This window comes from Gorilla gorilla, chromosome 9 (assembly GCF_029281585.2).
Source record: "Gorilla gorilla gorilla isolate KB3781 chromosome 9, NHGRI_mGorGor1-v2.1_pri, whole genome shotgun sequence".
In the NCBI taxonomy this organism is placed as follows: Eukaryota; Metazoa; Chordata; class Mammalia; order Primates; family Hominidae; genus Gorilla; species Gorilla gorilla.
In genome coordinates this window covers 112,449,465-112,467,434 of record NC_073233.2, presented here as the reverse complement: position 1 = coordinate 112,467,434, position 17,970 = coordinate 112,449,465, and the positions used below count along the sequence as shown (strand labels likewise).

At 36.0% G+C, this 17,970-nt stretch overlaps 2 long non-coding RNA genes across 2 annotated transcripts in view; one reads left to right on the top strand and one right to left on the bottom strand.

Moving 5' to 3' along the window:
- LOC134756476 (uncharacterized) overlaps positions 1–3,432 on the top strand; it is a 40,911-nt gene extending 37,479 nt beyond the window's left edge. Inside the window, exons 5-6 of the long non-coding RNA XR_010129189.1 lie at positions 2,788–2,871; positions 2,967–3,432. This is a non-coding gene — a long non-coding RNA (uncharacterized lncRNA). The remainder of the gene's footprint in view (positions 1–2,787; positions 2,872–2,966) is intronic.
- The window catches only part of LOC129525581 (uncharacterized), a 529,016-nt gene that overhangs the window by 366,339 nt on the left and 144,707 nt on the right, over positions 1–17,970 (bottom strand). The gene's annotated exons all lie outside the window — the stretch shown is intronic.

Below are 17,970 nucleotides of genomic sequence, written 5' to 3'. Positions count from 1 at the left end.
CTTTCTGCTTCCATGAATTCCATTGTTTTAGATTCCACATATGAGTGTTTGGCTTATTTCACTTAGCATGGTCCACCATGTTATCAAAAAGAACAGAATTTTCTTCTTTTTTTCAGGCTGAATAGTATATCTCTAATACAATTGTGTATAGACTATAATTTATTTACCTATTCATCCATTGATGGACACTAGGGTAGATTTCATATATTGGTCATTGGGATTAGTGCTTCAAAGAACATAAAAGTGCAGATATCTCTTTGACATACTAAAGAGAATTGCCATATGATCCAGCAATTCCACTTCTGGGTATATATCCAAAGGAGCAAAATTTTTAAAAAGAGAGAGTATTTCATCATTTCAATCTTATATTCATGTAATGAGAATGTTAGTTATCATCAGGATCTCCTATTATTAAATTGTAGTTTACAACAGAGGTCAGCAAATCTTTTCTACAAAGGATGAGCTAGTAAATATTTTAGGCTTTTCAGGCTAATTGGTTTCTGTAAAAACTGTTCAATTCTGCCATTAATAGCATTAAAACAACCATAAATAATACACAAAAAATGAGCATGGTTGTATTCCAATGAAACATCAAAAAGAAAAAAAACCAAATAGCCTATAGGCCATAGTTTGCCAATCCCTGGTCTGGAAGAGAGATACTCAGAAACACAAATCCTCCAGGTAAAAATAACTGAGACTGCTTAATGTCAGAGCCTTACAAGATCATACTGGGTAGCTTATGAAAACTGTTGCTAAGAAAGTTTGTGCTAACATTCTTCATATTATTTATGGGTATAAATACTGAGGGGAAAAAAAACAAATGTATTGTATTAGCTTAAGATAATGAGATCCAGTTAAAAATGAGAAATATTTAACAAAGTCAAGATGATCTCATTATACTGCTGGTAAACCTAAGTGATTATTACAGATTCTGTGACAGCATGAGCAGGAGAACATCATGAGTAAATATATCCACTAGAAATATATAAATCAGGTCTGAGACCATTTCAGAATCTCAGATGTCTGATCATGGGCAATTTCTAAGCTCTTCGTTGAGGTCCTTATAGACACATTTCCCATGTCCATCCTTGCTACTCTTTGCTTCAACATTTGCAGAAGATTTTAAAAGTCATGTGCAGTTATTTAGCAGGCACGCACACCTATGCATATACACACATATGGGCAAAGAAAAAAGCATGTATTATTTGAAGAACTAGCATCTCTATGACAAAGGAATCATGGAGGATACAGATTTGAGGTTCAGTGACTGGAGAGAAAGAGGCTGTCTGTCCATCAAAGCACTATCCTTATTGATACTCTGGTCACAGACACTTTTGAAAGGTCTGCAGTTACTCTTTGACCACACTTTATCGGCTGAATGATCTCAATTACTCTGAAGACAAAGGAAAATATGACTAATACATTCTTTCTCTGGGCACAGGAAAGCTTATAATCCTACCCAGTCATCCAGAGGTTAAAATTGGGAAGATTTTATTTTTTAAAAAACTTGTTGCCAAATCCGATTTTCCTCATGTTTTCCATGCATTGTGAACTATGCTGTCATCCATGCGATCACACAAGTTAGAAATATGAGAGTTGTTTCTTTCTCTTATCCTCCTACTCTTCATTTTCAAGCCCTGACATCTTGTAGATTCTATCTTCAAACCACTCCTCTGTACAAACACTGCTAAAGGCTTTCTTATCATCACCATTGCATTTTTTTTTTTTTTTGAGACAGACTCTCACTCTGTCACTCAGGCTGGAGTGCAGTGGCATGATCACGGCTCATTGCAGCCTTGACCTCCTGGGCTCAAGTGATCCTCTCACCTCAGCCTCCCGAGTAGCTGGGACCACAGGTGCATGCCACCATGTTGGGCTAATTGTTGTATTTTTTGAAGAGACAAGGTTTCACCACATTGCCCAGGCTAGCCTCAAAGTCCTGGGCTCAAGCCATCCACCCACCTCGGCCTCTCAAAGTGCTGCAAGTGCTGGAATTACAGGCATGAGCCACCCCACCTGGCCATCATTACATCTAATCTACACTTGCAGAATAGTATCCTAAGATACCTATCTCTTGTCTTTAAAAATCTCGATTTCATCCTTTACATTGCTGCCAGAATTGTCTTTTTAAAAGGTAAAGCTGATTATGTTCCCACTTTAAATGTTCCAATAAATAAACCATGCATGTAGGATAAATTTCAAGCCCTTGGCATAGCATACTTAGTTTTCTGTAGTCTATACTTGGTCCAAAAGGCAATAAATGTACCAGCCCTCTCTCCTGTGGAAATCAGCCCTACCTCCCTGGCTACAAATTGGTCTAACACAAAACTCATCATACCTGTTCATGTTGATGGGTCCAAGGAGTTGGTGTATGACCCAACATGGATCTATCAGAGTCCTCTCCTAAAAGTTTCAAACTCTAGTTGGGAAAAGAGTATTCCTTTCATCTCTGTTCATACAGTTAAGAAACTTGAGTCCAAAACTGAGGTCTATTTAAAAAAATCTCTCTTCTACATTCTTCTTGTGCAATATTAGAAAAAAGAGTAGAGTAAGATACTCTACAGATAAGAGTAAAAATGAGAAGTGGACACCATCCTGCCATTTAAGTCCCTGGCCACAGCTGTCCCTATGCCAGTTTCCATTTACCCTAACCCACTCTGGTTTTCCATCTTGTGATATGATCCAGTGAATTTCCTGTTTTAGCTTAGACTACTGTATTGCGGTATTGCCACTGTGACTAAAAAAATTTCAATTAATGCAAATTCACATTTCTCTCTCTCCCTTTAGTTCTTTCTGTCACCTCTCTGAAGACCTGGTTCATATCTGCAGCTGCAACTCTATCCCTGAACTCATCTTTGAAACTACCCAGAGGTCAGAGGCAAAGGCCCACCATACTCTTTTTTCTTCTTTAATTTTATTCTTATCTTACCTAATGTTGACTTCTTTATTTTTTCGAATCCCAACAGATAGACTGTCAAGAGCTTTAGAGCTTTACAACAGGATCTTCCAAGTGCCCTGAGAGGTCATGATGGAGCCAATAGAAATAAATCATACAAAACAAAGCCAGAACCTGGTGGGAGGGATGCTTACAAAACAACATAAACAAGAAGTTGTCTGAAAAAAAATTGTATGGAAGGAAGAAGAGATGAGATAATGGAAATGAACTCATAATAGCCCCAGTTAAAATACTTACAGTAAAATATCATTAGTACTACTTGATGTTGGTGAAAGGCTCTAGACTCAAGTCAGAAGGCCCAAGTCGTTGCTGTGATTTCTTGAACAAATTATGTAATTTTGTTGAGATTCAGTTTTCTTTTCTATCATTGGGTATTAATAACTTCTATGTGATGTCAGAGTTATGATGTGAAGTTAAAATAACTAATAAATGGGTAAACCCTGAAAATTTGATAGAATTTTGTGAATGAGGGAATCTTACAAATACAGTACCTGAAACCAAAAGAATGAAGTCTCAGCTTGAGGAATATCAGATACTAGGGCAGGCTAATGGGACAAAGGTCTCATTGATCTGCCACCTTCAGTCACACTGAAATGGGGCTATATTTTTTTTATTTACTTACCTACCAGTACTGCCAATAGTCAAAATAGTACTACTTTCCAAGTTATTTAACTTTTTTAGTATAACAGAAAAAAAATCATTTCTAGTTTTCAAGGCATGGATTCAATGAGTAATATAGATTTATATCACTTGGTGAACACATGGCAATTTCCCTGATACCACTGAAAAATAAACTTAAAAATGCTATTTGATACCTTCTTTAAAAGCTTTTTTTTGTTTGTTTCTTTGCTGAAATGGCAAGGATTGAAGATAATTGGATTTACAAAACAACATAGCAAGAGCTCCCAATTTCAGTATTGTGACAGGTCCATTGATAAAACCTGCTCAGGCAGAGGCCAAGTTGGAAAGAAGGATAGGTTATTATTTTAGTTCTCCTGAGGTAAAAGAAATATTCTTAAAAATGTGCATCCATCCATCCTCTTTTAAATAGAGAGGTCATCAGTCTCTTTCCTTATTAAAATGAGCACAAACTGAACATGCATAGATTGATTCTCTCTATTCAGTTGCAGTTTGAAACTTAGCCTGCTACACATTTTAACAGAATTTTCTACACATTTTAACAGACACACATTTTCTACACATTTTTAACAGACAAATTTTAACAGACATTTCTCAATGTGGCTCTCTGACTTTATGACATCAGAGGAAGCAGTCTTCAACCTGGTAAAAAACGTAAAGAAAATGTAATGTCTACTTATAAACTTAACAAGAATATCAATGACAACTATTTTACCAATGAATTTAAATATTTGGAGATTTCACATAATAGCCAGTAGCTCTTTGACATACATATAAAGCTATATAATCCACAATTCCATTCTTTGCTTATTTTATGTTTTTCTGAAGTAGTTATTGAGCACCTATTGTGTGTAAAGAGCTGGAATGGACATAAGAATACAGAATGGCAATACGTTCAAAGAATGCCAAGTACAGGAAGAGGAAAGATGCTGAGTTCTTGTCTGGATTTGACTTTAATTAGTTTTACGACCTTGGTTAAGTCACTTCTCCCATGTAAATCATTGAACACTTTTTTATTGAGGGCTTCCCATAGGTAGAAACAAGAATGACTGAGGAACAAATAAACCTGGCCCCAGCCTTTGTGGAACTGACATGGTAGTGGGTAAGATAAATATTAAAGAATTAAACACATAAACAGATATAAGTAAAGATTATATAAAGTGTAACCAAAAGTAAATAATGTTAAAGAATTTTTAAACTTTGAGCTTCTGATTCAATTGGCCAGTCATGGAATACTTATCCGAGGAAGCAAAATTTAGACTGATACTTGAAGGAAGAAAGATTGCTGGGTGTAAATAACAAAAGTGGAAGCGTAACAGATCTGAGGAAGTTCAGGCCAGTGTGGTTGAAACGCAGAGACCAAACGGAAGAAGGCAAAGGATGAGACTTACTAACCAGACACTGCCCAAATCCTGCAAGGCCTTACAGACGTGGTAAGAAGTTTTGAATATATCCTAAGTCAAATGAAAAAACACCAACAGATATTAAACAGCTGCATGACATGATCAGATTTGCATTTTTAAAGATTACTCCAGCTGTGGTGTAAATAGTGGATTGAGAGTAAGATGCAGCCATTCGAAGTGGCAGACTAGTTACACACTGAAATGTAATAATGCTGCAAAAAACATAATACTGAATGAAAAAGGAAAAGACAGAATGTGTTCCAAAGCACAATACCTTTATATAATGATAGCTTGATGAAAACACATACAAATAAAAGATTATATATTAAACCCTTAAAATGGTTGCTCTTGAAAGGCTAAATAGGGATAGCAATGGGGGTAAAAAAAAATAACTCAATAAAACAAGAGAGGGCTAATAAATGGACCAGCAACAATAGTAGGTTATACGCTAATGAGCATGATAAATTCTTAAGGGCCCTAGTATTTTTAGAATGGTAAATGAGCATTGGCTTCAACTTAATGTCACCAGGTGCTTAGCCTGTAAAAAGAGAGTCAGGCTATCTTTAGAAGTTTTGAAGCCAGACATTGGCTTCTCCTCTCTAGCTATGAAATTCCTAGACTGCATCTGCTTCCAAGAGAAGGCTGTTTCATCTACATTGAAAATCTGTTCTTGGATGTAGTCACCTTCATCAATTATCTTAGATAAATCTTCTGGATAATTTGCTGCAGCTTCTACATCAGCACTGGTCACTTTACCTTGTCCTTTAAGGTTATGGAAATGGATTTTTTTTTTCCTAAAACCTCATAAACCAACCTCGGCTAGATTCACACATTTCTTCTGCAGTTTTTCCCACCACTCTTAGCCTTCACGGAATTGAAGAGAGTTAGGGCCTTGCTCTGGATTAGGTTTTGGTTTAAGGGAATGTGTTGGCTGTTTTAATCTTCTATCCAAACCACTAAAAGTGTCTCTGTATCAACAATAAGGCTGTTTCCCCCTTTTAATCATCACGTGTTCACTGGAGTAGCACTTTTAATTTCATTCAAGAGCTTTTCCTTTGCATTTACAACTTGACTAACTGGCACAAAATTCTAGCTTTCAGGCTGTCTCAGGTTTCAACATAACTTCCTTGTTAAGCTTAATCATTTCTAGCTTTTGATTAAAATGGGAGATGTGCAACTTTTCCTTTCACTTGAACACTTAGTGGCCATTATAGGGTTGTTACTTAATCTAATTTCAATACTGTTGTGTCTTGGACAATAGGAAGGCCTGAAAAGAGGGAGTGGGATGTGGGAACAGCCAGTCAGTGGAGAAGTCAGAACAGATACAACATTTATCAATTAAGCTTATCATCTTATAAGGGCACAATCTGTGGTGCCCCAAAACAATTATAATAGCAATGAAAGGTGACAACGTGCTAGCAGCCCTCGCTCACTCTCAGCACCTCTTGGACCTTGGCATCCACTCGGGCCACACTTGAGGAGCCCTTCAGCCCACTGCTGCACTGTGGGAGACCCTGTCTAGGCTGGGTGAGGCCGGACCCGGCTCCCTCTGCTTGCGGGGAGGTGTGGAGGGAGAGGCGCGGGCGGGAACCCAGGCTGCATGCGGTGCTCGTGGGCCAGTGCGAGCTCCGGGTGGGTGTGGGCTCGGCAGGCCCCGTACTTGTGCAGCTGGCCCCAGGCAGTGAGGGGCTTAGCACCCGGTCTAGCAGCTGCAGAGGGTGCACCAGGCTACCCCAGCACTGCTGGCCTGCCAGCGCCTCACTCGAATTCTCGCTGGGCCCCAGCCACCTACCCGTGGGGAAGGGCTCGGGACCTGCAGCCCACCATGCCCGAGCCCCCCTGTGGTAGGATCCCACGCGGCCAGAGCCTCCCCGGCAGGCGCTGCCCCCTGCTCCACAGCGCCCAGTCCCATCAACCACCCAAGGGCTGAGGATCGCAGGCGCGCAGCGTGGGACTGGCGGGCAGCTCTGCCCGCGGCCCTAGCACGGGATCCACTAGGCGAAGCCAGCTGGATTCCGGAGTCAGGTGGGGTCTTGGAGAACTTTTATGTCTAGCTGGAGGATTGTAAATGCACCAATCAGCACTCTGTGTCTAGCTAAAGGTTTGTAAACGCACCAATCAGTACTCTGTGTCTACCTAATCTAGTGGGGACTTGGAGAACTTTAATGTCTAGCTAGAGGATTATAAATGCACCAATCAGCACTCTGTGTCTAGCTAAAGGTTTGTAAATGCACAATCAGTGCTCTATGTCTAGCTAATCTAGTGGGGACTTGGAGAACTTTTATGTCGAGCTAAAGGATTGTAAATGCACTAATCAGCACTGTGTGTCTAGCTAATCTAGTGGGGACTTGGAGAACTTTTATGTCTAGCTAGAGGATTGTAAATACACCAATCAGCACTCTGTGTCTAGCTCAGGGATTGTAAACGCACCAATCAGCACCTTGTCAAAACGGACCAATCAGCTCTCTGTAAAATGGACCAATCAGCAGGATGTGGGTGGGGCCAGATAAGGGAATAAAAGCAGGCTGCCAGAGCCAGCAGCGGCGACCCGCTTGTGTCCCCGTCTACTCTGTGGAAGCTTTGTTCTTTTGCTCTTCGCAATAAATCTTGCTGCTGCTCACTCTAGGTCCGTGTCACCTCTAGGAGCTGTAACACTCACCGCGAAGGTCTGCAGCTTCACTCCTGAAGCCAGCGAGACCACGAACCCACCGGGAGGGATGAACAACTCCAGACGGGAGGAACGAACAACTCCAGACGCACCATCTTAAGAGCTGTAACACTCACTGCGAAGGTCTGCCATCTTAAGAGCTGTAACACTCACTGCGAAGGTCTGCAGCTTCACTCCTGAAGCCAGCAAGACCACGAACCCACCAGAAGGAAGAAACTCTGAACACATCTGAACATCAGAAGGAACAAACTCCAGACACGCCACCTTTAAGAACTGTAACACTCACCGCGAGGGTCCGCAGCTTCGTTCTTGAAATCAGTGAGACCAAGAACCCACCAATTCCAGACACAGTAACACCAGTTATCACTGATTGCAGTTCATCGTAACAGATATAATAATTTAAAAGTTTGAAATATTATGAAAATTACCAAAATGTAACACAGACACATGAAGTAAGCATTGGAAAAATGGCACCAATAGTGTTGGTTGATGTAGCATTACCATAAATCTTAGATTTGTAAATAACAAAGTATTTGTGAAGCACAGTAAAGCAAAGCACAATAAAAGTGACGTGTGCTTGTATTTTAAAAGAACAGATTGAATTGGGAAGGGTAGTTGAGGAACTGGAAGCAGAGAGAACAGGTACAAGATTCACGTAGTAGTCCAAGAAAATTAAGGCAAGTAGAAAAACTAACAGAAGTTCAGGATAAAAGATTTTGAGGCCTTAACTACACATTTCCAGAAGGAATGGAAAAAGGTCAGAAGTGAGAATGTGGAAATATCCTCAGCTGATTTGACTGTAAGTAGAAAGTGTTGGCATAAAAAAAAGGACGAAGCCAAAAAACTCATGGAATGATGAATAATTAAATAAATTGAGGTCTCCTTATCAAAAACAAAAATGAAGACATGTAGATAGAAATTCAATTTATATGTCTTTACTCTGTAAAACTGGAAGAATACCCAGAAGGTATTTAGGAAGTATGTGATAAAAATTTAAGATTGGAGTTAATGAACCAGAGATAGGCATGAGACACATAATAGGTAATAATACAGGTTAGCTGGTAAGATCTTTGGAGCACAGCAAACTTGGATTTGAGTTAGTAATAATAATTATGCACTGCACATTTTAGCCTTTATAATTTTTCACTGGTTCTTCCACTTAATAGGCATCTTTTAACATCTATTAAGTGTAGGAAAATACTAAGAGCTGGAGATACAGCAGTAATAAATAAAGTTTATTAAGTGTAAAGTTAATAAAACACAGTCCCTAATCTCATTACTCTTACACTGAGAGATTTTCACATTCAAAATTTACTGAGCACCTATTGGGTATAGACGACTTGGATGGCCAAATGAATACAATATGTCTCTTGCTGTGTTGTTAGAACAAGTGGAATGCTGGGGACATCCAAAGAAAGGAGACCACATGGAGGAGGTGATCTTGGATCTTGAGGGATGATTAAGAGTCATCAAACAAACTACATTTATATATATATTATAATATCATCTCCTGTAATCCCGCTCACACCCTGTGAGGACCAAGTAAATATATTAAAGATGTATTTCTTATAGAATATTCTGAGCAAGATGAGAGAAAGGATAGTATGATAGCCCTGTCAGTCCTTGTATTCCTCTCCCTAATTTCACTGTTTTGTTGAAAGTGTTTTTTTTTTAATACTTTTTATTTTGTATTTAGCTCTAGACAAAAGAACAGTACTATTCCTTGAAAACATTTATTCTTTAGGGATATGAAGTGGTATGTTTGCCCAACAAAATACACAATTTCTAAAATATTATGACTAACTCAAGCAAATGTATTCTCTAAAGAAAAATTTCCACTTCACTTTGTCTACATAGAGGTAGATTTAATAAACAAGTTATAACAAAAGTCTTCTGTCAGTATTATTCCTCAGCACTATTATAAAGGGTGGTAAAAATTCCTTTCTTTGACAAAAGAGACTTTTTCCTCTTTTCCCCCAAGACACTAATTAATATAAATGTGCAAGTAAAATATTTTCACTTAGATTCACAGTGTCTGACACTAACATACTCTACAGCATTTAAATTTTTCCTCAACTTAAAACTAACTGCCAATTTTTAAAATGTTAATTATTATTCCCCAAATTAAGTAAGAATAATAATTTATTTTGCATAGCAAGCATTGTGCCTTCTAAGAAAAGAGGCATTTTATTTTCTGTTTAACTATCTTCTTTCTGTCGATCAGCATCAGTAGCTTGTCAAAAACAAGTCAAGGACAACCTGCTTTGATATCTATGCAAATAGGATTCAATTATCCCCAATGAGTTTGCAAAACTTGCAGAAGTCATTAATTTGAAAAACATGAGGATTAATGCAGGGGATTTGGAACCTATGTCAAAGACGTTTTAAAATTACTCCCATTTAAACTTTGATTCTTAAACGCAGAAAATGCCTAATGCAGCTAATTTTAACTATTATGAACTATAACTTACATAATAAAAACACAACTGGCTAACATTATTATCCTCTTTCTTGCATAATTTGTCTAAAAATTAACATCTCATGCTTCTCTTAACCGAAGAACTTCTTTTAACATTTCCTTTATGCAAGTCTGCCAATAATTAATTCTTTCAAGTTTTTTTATTTTTCCTGAAAAAAGTATTTATTTCTTCTTCATTTTAATATAATTAATAGACTATTTTAGCACAGTTTTAGATTTTCTAAAAACTCGCAAAGAAACTGCAAAAAGTTCCTGTGAACCTCACCCCCAATTCCTCCTATGATTAGTATCTCACATTACTATAGTATAATTGTTAAAATTAATGGATTAATATTGATATATAGTTACTAGCAAAAGTCCATGGTTTATTCCTTATTTATTTATTTTTAGTTTTTATGTAACATCCTTCAACTTTTTGTTTTTCTTCAGGATGCTATATTTTCTTCAGTATTGTATTGGCAATTCTAGATCTTTTGCCTTTCCATATAAATTTTGAAATACATTTGTCAATATCTCCACTATACCTGGCTGAGATATTGATTGGGATTGTGTTGAATCTATAGACAAAGTTGAGAGAAAGTGACATCTTAGCAATACTGAACATTCTAATCTATGAAGATGAAATATATCTTCATATTCTTTTATCTTTTTTGATTTATCAGAGTTTTGTAGTTTTCTCCATATGACACCCACACATTTTCATGATGTTTACACCTAAGTATTTATTTTTCTTTTTTGGTATTATTGTAAAAGTTATTTAAAAGGCTTACTTTTTTATTTCAAATTCTGAATGTTCCTTACTGGTATACAGGAAAGCATTTGACTTTCGTGTATTTACTTTGTGCCCTGTAACCTTGTTAAATTTGATCATTACTTCTGAGTATTTCTGTTGATTCTTTGAGAATTTTCACATAATATCATTTTAAATAAAAAGAATATTATTTCTTCCTTTCCAGTATGTATGTATTTTATTTTCTTGTCTTGTTGCAACAGATAGAACTTCCAATGTGATATTAAGTAGGAGTGGTAAGATAGACATCTTTGCCTTTTCCTGATACTTGTCAAGAAATATCCAATTTCTCACCACTAACTATGATGTTAATTGTTCATTTTTTTGTTTCTCACCACGAAGTATGATGATGATGCTAAAATGTAGATTTTCTGTTAGCTGTAGGTTCTTTACCAAGAAGATGACATTCCTCCCTCTTTTTTAGTTTGTCCAGTATTATGACAGCCCCCCTCCAAATGGCACTCTTTATTTCCACCACTACATTTTCGATTTTTGGAATTTCCTTTTGATTATTTCTTAGAAGTTCCATTCCTCTGCTTACAGTACCCATTCGTTCTTGCATATTGCCTACTTTTTCCATTAAAGCCTTAACACATTATTCATATATATTTTGAATTCCATGTCTAATAATGCCAACATTTGATTTATATCTGAGTATACTTCTGATGCTTGTATTTGTGCGTGCATTTTTCTAGCCTTATGATAGTCCCTTTAATTTTTTTTGGTTGAAAACTGGACGTTTGTATCAAGTCATAGGAACTGAAGTAAATAGACCTTGAGTGTGAAGATTTATGTTCATCAGCTAGATGTTGAACTTCATTTAGTGTTTTCTCCAGTATAAGTGCTAAAGTCATGAAGTTCTCCTAGTGTCCTTGTTTTGCCTCTCCTCCTGACTTTGAACTTCTTATTCAGCTGTATCCCACTGTTATTACACTGAATCCCTGTTGCTGTGGCAGTAGGTTTTAGGGCAAGAGAAGCCTCATGTAATCTGATGATTAAGTTAAACCTCTGTCTTTTAGTGGGCCTCAGTCTCTGGGATATAACCTTTATTTCCCTTAGACAGTACATCATTTTTTTAAAAAAATGAAGAATGCTCTTAATGTATTCCACAATGATTACTCCTTAACACACTCTCACCAGAGTCAGGACTAGATCTCTATTAATAGACTTTTATCATGATAACGTTGTGCAATTATAAAGGTAAAACCTATGAAAATGTGGGAACTGAAATTTCTAAGACATTCTGGGCTCAAGTGATCTTTCCAACTCAGCCTCCTGAGTAGCCATTTTCAACACTTTGAATATGACATCCTCATGCCTCCTGTCCTCTATTGATTCTAATTAGAAGTTAGCTGTTAATATTATTGGCATTCCTTCATATATGATAAATCTTTTTTATTCTGCTTTCAAGATTTTTTCTTGGGTTTTAAGTATTTCATTATTATTATTGTTATTTTTAATAGAGACAGAGTTTTACCATCATGCCCAGGCTGGTCTCAAACTCCTGAGCTCAAGCAGTACACCAACCCTGGCCCCACAAAGTGTTGGGATTACAGGCATGAGACACTGTGCCCAGCCTCAACATTTCACTCTATGTCAGAGTGTGGATCTCTAGGTTTATTTCACTTAGACTTCATTAACTTCTTGAATATATATATAGGTGCTTTTTATTAAATTTGAGAAGTTTTAAACCATAATTACTTCAAAATGCTTTTCTCTACTTTTATAACTCCAATGACATGTATCTTGGTACACTTGTGTCCCACATTTCTCTGATAGTCTGTTCATTATTTTTTTAGATTCTGTAATATTTATCAATCTATCTTCAAGTTTACTGATTCTTCTGCCTGCTTAAATTTACTGTTAAGCCTCTCTTGTAAAGTTTTCATTTACGTTATTACACTTTTCAACTCCAGAATTTCCATTTGGTTCTTATTTTCCAATTTCTATTTTCTTATAGATATTTTTCCATTTTTGAGATATTGTCAATACATCTTCTTTTGACATAGCTGCCTTTAGTTATCTGAACATATTTATAATGTATATTTTAAGCCTCTTTTGCTATGTTCAACATGTGGACCCCTTCAAAAGCAATTTCTTTTGCCCCTCTCCTTCTTTTATCTTGTGTATGTGTCACACTTTCCTTTTTCTTTGAATGTCACATACACTTTTTGTTTAAACTAGACATTTTTAAATAAATGTAACAACTTTAGAGACAGAGTCCCTTTACCCCGGTGATTGATGTGTTTTTTTGTTTGTTTTTAGTTTGTTTAAAGTCTTGACTAAACTAACTTTATGAAGTCTATTTTTCCCACAGTATTAAGCCTCTGATATCCCTTTACAGATTTTGTGTTGTGTGTGTTTTGTCTTTTTGCCTGATTAACTAGAGGTTGGTTCTTAGTTGGCATATGCCACTTATTGATCAAAACTTTTGCTTAACCCTATTGATTAGTTAGGTGTTTATTCTTTAGTGTTAGATGTGTGTGAGGCATGGAGTTTATATCCCTATTTAAGAAATTTACATTTTTCCCCACATACAGGCAAGCACTGCTAGCTGAGATTTTCTCTTTCTGATTATTTCTGAGAGGGCGCAGCCTTTGACATGCTCACAGTCTTTCAGAATGTGAGATGCATATATTATTAAGACTGGCTTCCTAGGAGTAATTCCTGAGTTTACTTATTGTAGTCGTTGTTCAGTAAATGGTTGGAGATCCTGCTTAAGACCTTTATTTCAATAAAGGCTTCCTCTCTTTGCTGATGAATTACGTCTAGCTGCAGAAATGTTTTCAGTTCCATCCCTCCCTCCCCCAACCCCGGGTTCAGCTCTGATTGCTCCTGATTGTGGAAGTAGCCTGGCATTTGTGCACAGTCTCTTTTTCCCAACCCCAAGGTGGCCTGTGACTTTAGGAGGGCCTCTCTTGGCTGTCTCTTTCCCTGATTCTGTCTGTAAAACTTCTAGCTTCCTTGTCACTTTTCTTGTTGCCACTGATATCATGGAGCTATGAGCGCCATTTTAATTGCTCCCCACCTATATCTACATTGACTTTTAGAACACCCCTGGGTATAGACTTCTTCATTCTCTATTTCATGTAAGACCAGCTTCTTCTGATTTTTCAAGTTCCTTCAGCATGTGTGGGCCTGCCTTTGCTCCTTGGCAGGTTCTCTATGCCCCTGCATAAGAGCTGATGGTGGGGATAGTGGCTCACCTCTCTCCTAGTGACACCCTTGTTGTAAGCAGACACTGGGGACTGAGCTGAAACAGGGAAGAAGATGATAGCCTCCGGTCCTCTCAGCTTACTCCTGCCATTATAGGACTTCCTACACGAGGTGACTGAGCTATGGTAGAGACAAAAACGAGTATTCTCTATCTGCTGTGGTTTGTGTGGAGCATCTATCCTACGAATAGACACTGGAAGCAGGAAGGAAGACCCATCCTTTCTGTTACATTCTCATAATAGAACTTCTACAACACAGGGCTGGGGGATATAAGAAATGCTGGCCCTCTCCCCTTCCCAGGTTGAAATTATCACCCCAGACTAGAAGTTGAGGGAAAAATGAGCCCCTGCTTTCTTGACCCATCCACCCAGGGTAGCTTCTTTATAAAGGAGATGAGAGAAGTAGGAAGTTGTGGCTTAAAAGCCACAGACCTCAACTATTCTGAGATTTAGATTTTGCTGAGTGAAGATTCTCCACTTACTATATACTCTTAGGACAATATAAAAAACTTGAAATGATTGTGTTTTCATTTTGTAATTTTCTCCAAAGAAATGCTGTTGGGAAGTGGGTCCAACACCTTCACATCACCATTCCAGAAGCAGAGCTCAGTTCATAGTAAGACACAATTTCTTTCTTTTTCTTTCAGGAATCACTCTTCTAATAATTTCTATTGTTCAACACTTTAAGACAGATTATATATATATATAACATATATGCCTATAAGATATATGGGATACCTATAAGCAAAATAGTTCTAACTTCTCTTAGTGAAATTTAAAAAAAATTATATATATATAACTTATATATATAATTAACAGTATCCATGAAATAAATCATGCTAAAATATTGACACAATTCACATAGAAATATATTCAAAACTATATAAAAACTAGAGTGAGAATTCAATTTGCTCTGTATAGCATATAAAGGGATTATTCTCTCAATTAGAAAATATTACAGTTTGCAGAAAAAAGTCAAAGATGTACTCCAGAAAAAGACTATTTCAGGGAATTTTAAGGAAAACATAGAATAATTATAAAAAATATTTTTAGAAAAAACCAAGGTATTACATTGGTGACATATTCAGCTAAAAATAAATATGGACCAAGAATAATCTTGTTGTTTATTTTATTTTTGGCATTTAGCTAGTTAATACAGATATTTTTAATTTGCCTTAATGTGCATAGAAACATGCAAATTTGATTTTTAGAATAAAATATATTTTAAAAATCACCCTCCTGAATAAAACTGGTTTATAGATTTACCAATATTAAAAGCTAATTTGATCGTCAGTAAGTAAATATTTTAAAGGTATAGATGTTCCATCATATTAGTTCCTACTTTGCTAATGTTTGTAATATTTAATTCCCACCTTGCAAATGTTATTACAAGTATTTTTGTATCATTTGCTATTTATCATTACCTATTGTATAAACTTAATTGTAAATATTTAACAAGGAAAAATACATGCTTTTTGCTCTCATAAAACTTCCTATCGAAACGTATATTTTAAAATAATCACATCAATGATTAATAATTGTAAGATAGGCCTGCAAAGAAAATTATAGAGTACTATGAAAATGTATAACAAAGATTTAGAGATATGAGATATGAAGCTTTTTATGCCATGCTTGGCATTATCATAATATGCAGTCATTATTATTGCTCTTGTTATTATTTTATGCCAGTTGAGATACCTATAAGCAAAATAGCTCTAACTTCTCTTGGTGAAATTAAGAAGAAAACTGACAGAGACAGCTGAAATGAAAATACAGTCAATTTTATTTATTTGCAGTAGTTATCGCATATAAAGTTGCCACAGACCCTGAATTAGCAAATACTAAATCATTTCACTTAGGTAAAACATAGGGTTATATTCCTACAAGCCTCTAGGAACAACATTTTCATCAACTCCCTCTTGTTTCATGTGTGTTTCTATCTAAAAATAGATATTTTAAACTTTTACTTATGTTCAGACGTAGATGTGAAGTTTGTTACATAGGTTGAACTAATTTACACTCCCACCAACAGTGTATAAGATATTTTTTATTTTTATTTTTATTTTTTTGCTTTGGATTGCCTTGGCTATTCGGGCTCTTTTTTTGGCTCCATATTAATTTTTAAAATACATTTTATATATCTGTGAGGAATCTCAATGGTAGTTTAATAGGAATAGCATTGAATATATAAATTGCTTTGGGCACTATGGCCATTCTAATGATATTAATGCTTCCTATCCATGAGCATGGAGTGTTTTTCCATTTGTTTAGGTCATCTTTGATTTCTTTGGTCACTAGTTTGTAGTTCTCTTTGTAGACATCTTTCACCTCCCTAGTTAGCTGTATTCCTAGGTATAAAAATAGCTTATTTAATATATATCATTGATTCATTAACATTGAACTGATGGCCAACAATACTATACTGCATACCTGAATGAAACTTACCCAACACATATATTTTCTCTGCAAGGCACATCACAGTATTCCTGTGCTTAGGAACAGTGGACAACGCTTCAACATGATGCTTAGGGGACATTTTAAACAGGGCAATCATCAACAAGCACTCAGAAATGTGGGACTATACAGATAGGGAAAGGAACACTTGTTTGCATCAGGAGAGCTGAAATAAGAACCCGGGACTTGCTGTGTTTGACCTCAGCTGAGAATGTGCTTGTCTGGTGACTGAGATTTTTGCTGCTCTGTGAAAATGACTACAAAAGCACTGTGAAGATAGATTTTTGAGGTTACAAATAAATTTTAGCAAATGGGCAAATTCACAATACAGTATCCACGAATAATGACAATCAACTGTATATATGTTAAATAAACCATTTGAATCTGTAGATTCATGTAAGAAAACAATACTGGGAACTGGTGTCCTGGGCAATTCCTTAAGACAACTTACTATCCGAGTACTCATATTGGGAACCAAAAGTTTTTTGATTTCTGGAAAACTTAATAAGATATTTTAACTTCATTCCTGCTTATAAGGGTTGTCATATTAGCATCATCATTTTACTAGTAGTTACATAATTCTTCTTTTATTCCTTTAGGCCTTAAAATTTTACTCTGCTTCATAGTTGTAAAATATATGTGCTACTTATAACATAGAAATAGAAATGTTGACTCCAGTTCATAAAGACTTGAAGAACCTAAAAATGAGTCATTAATATAAATATTGTTATATTTTCTCTGTGCTGGACTTCCATATTAAAGACTGAGACAGCTTCAATTAGGGTATTAAATAGAGATTATGTACAAATTTCAGATGCATGTCAAGTCAATGATAGACGTCAGCAGAAAAAGTTGAAGCAAGTTGTCAGCATAATTTTCTGGACTGCAGTATTTTCTGAATTTAATATTATTTGCCTCAAACTACCATGAATTAAAATATATAAGTTGAAATATATATATATGTATATATACACACACACACAAACATACTACATACATAGGCATATATTAATATACATACACGCATATATACATAAATATATAATACATACATATTTAACACAAATGGGTATTAAGAAAATAAGAGTAGACCAAATATGCAACATGTTATGCATATTCAGTTTTATTACTAAAATAATCAATTGATCTATTTTATCAGTATTCTTTGTTGATTTGATAGATTGTAAAAATTGATACTATCTGTCCTGAACATATACAACAGTGGAAGACACTAACTGTCTTCTAAATAATACACATTTTTCATATATAACTGTGTGACCAGATCTGGTCATAAAAACAAGAGCATTAGTTGGAAGTAGCATGTGTATTTCACTATTATGAATTTGTTGTTTCATAATGATTATGT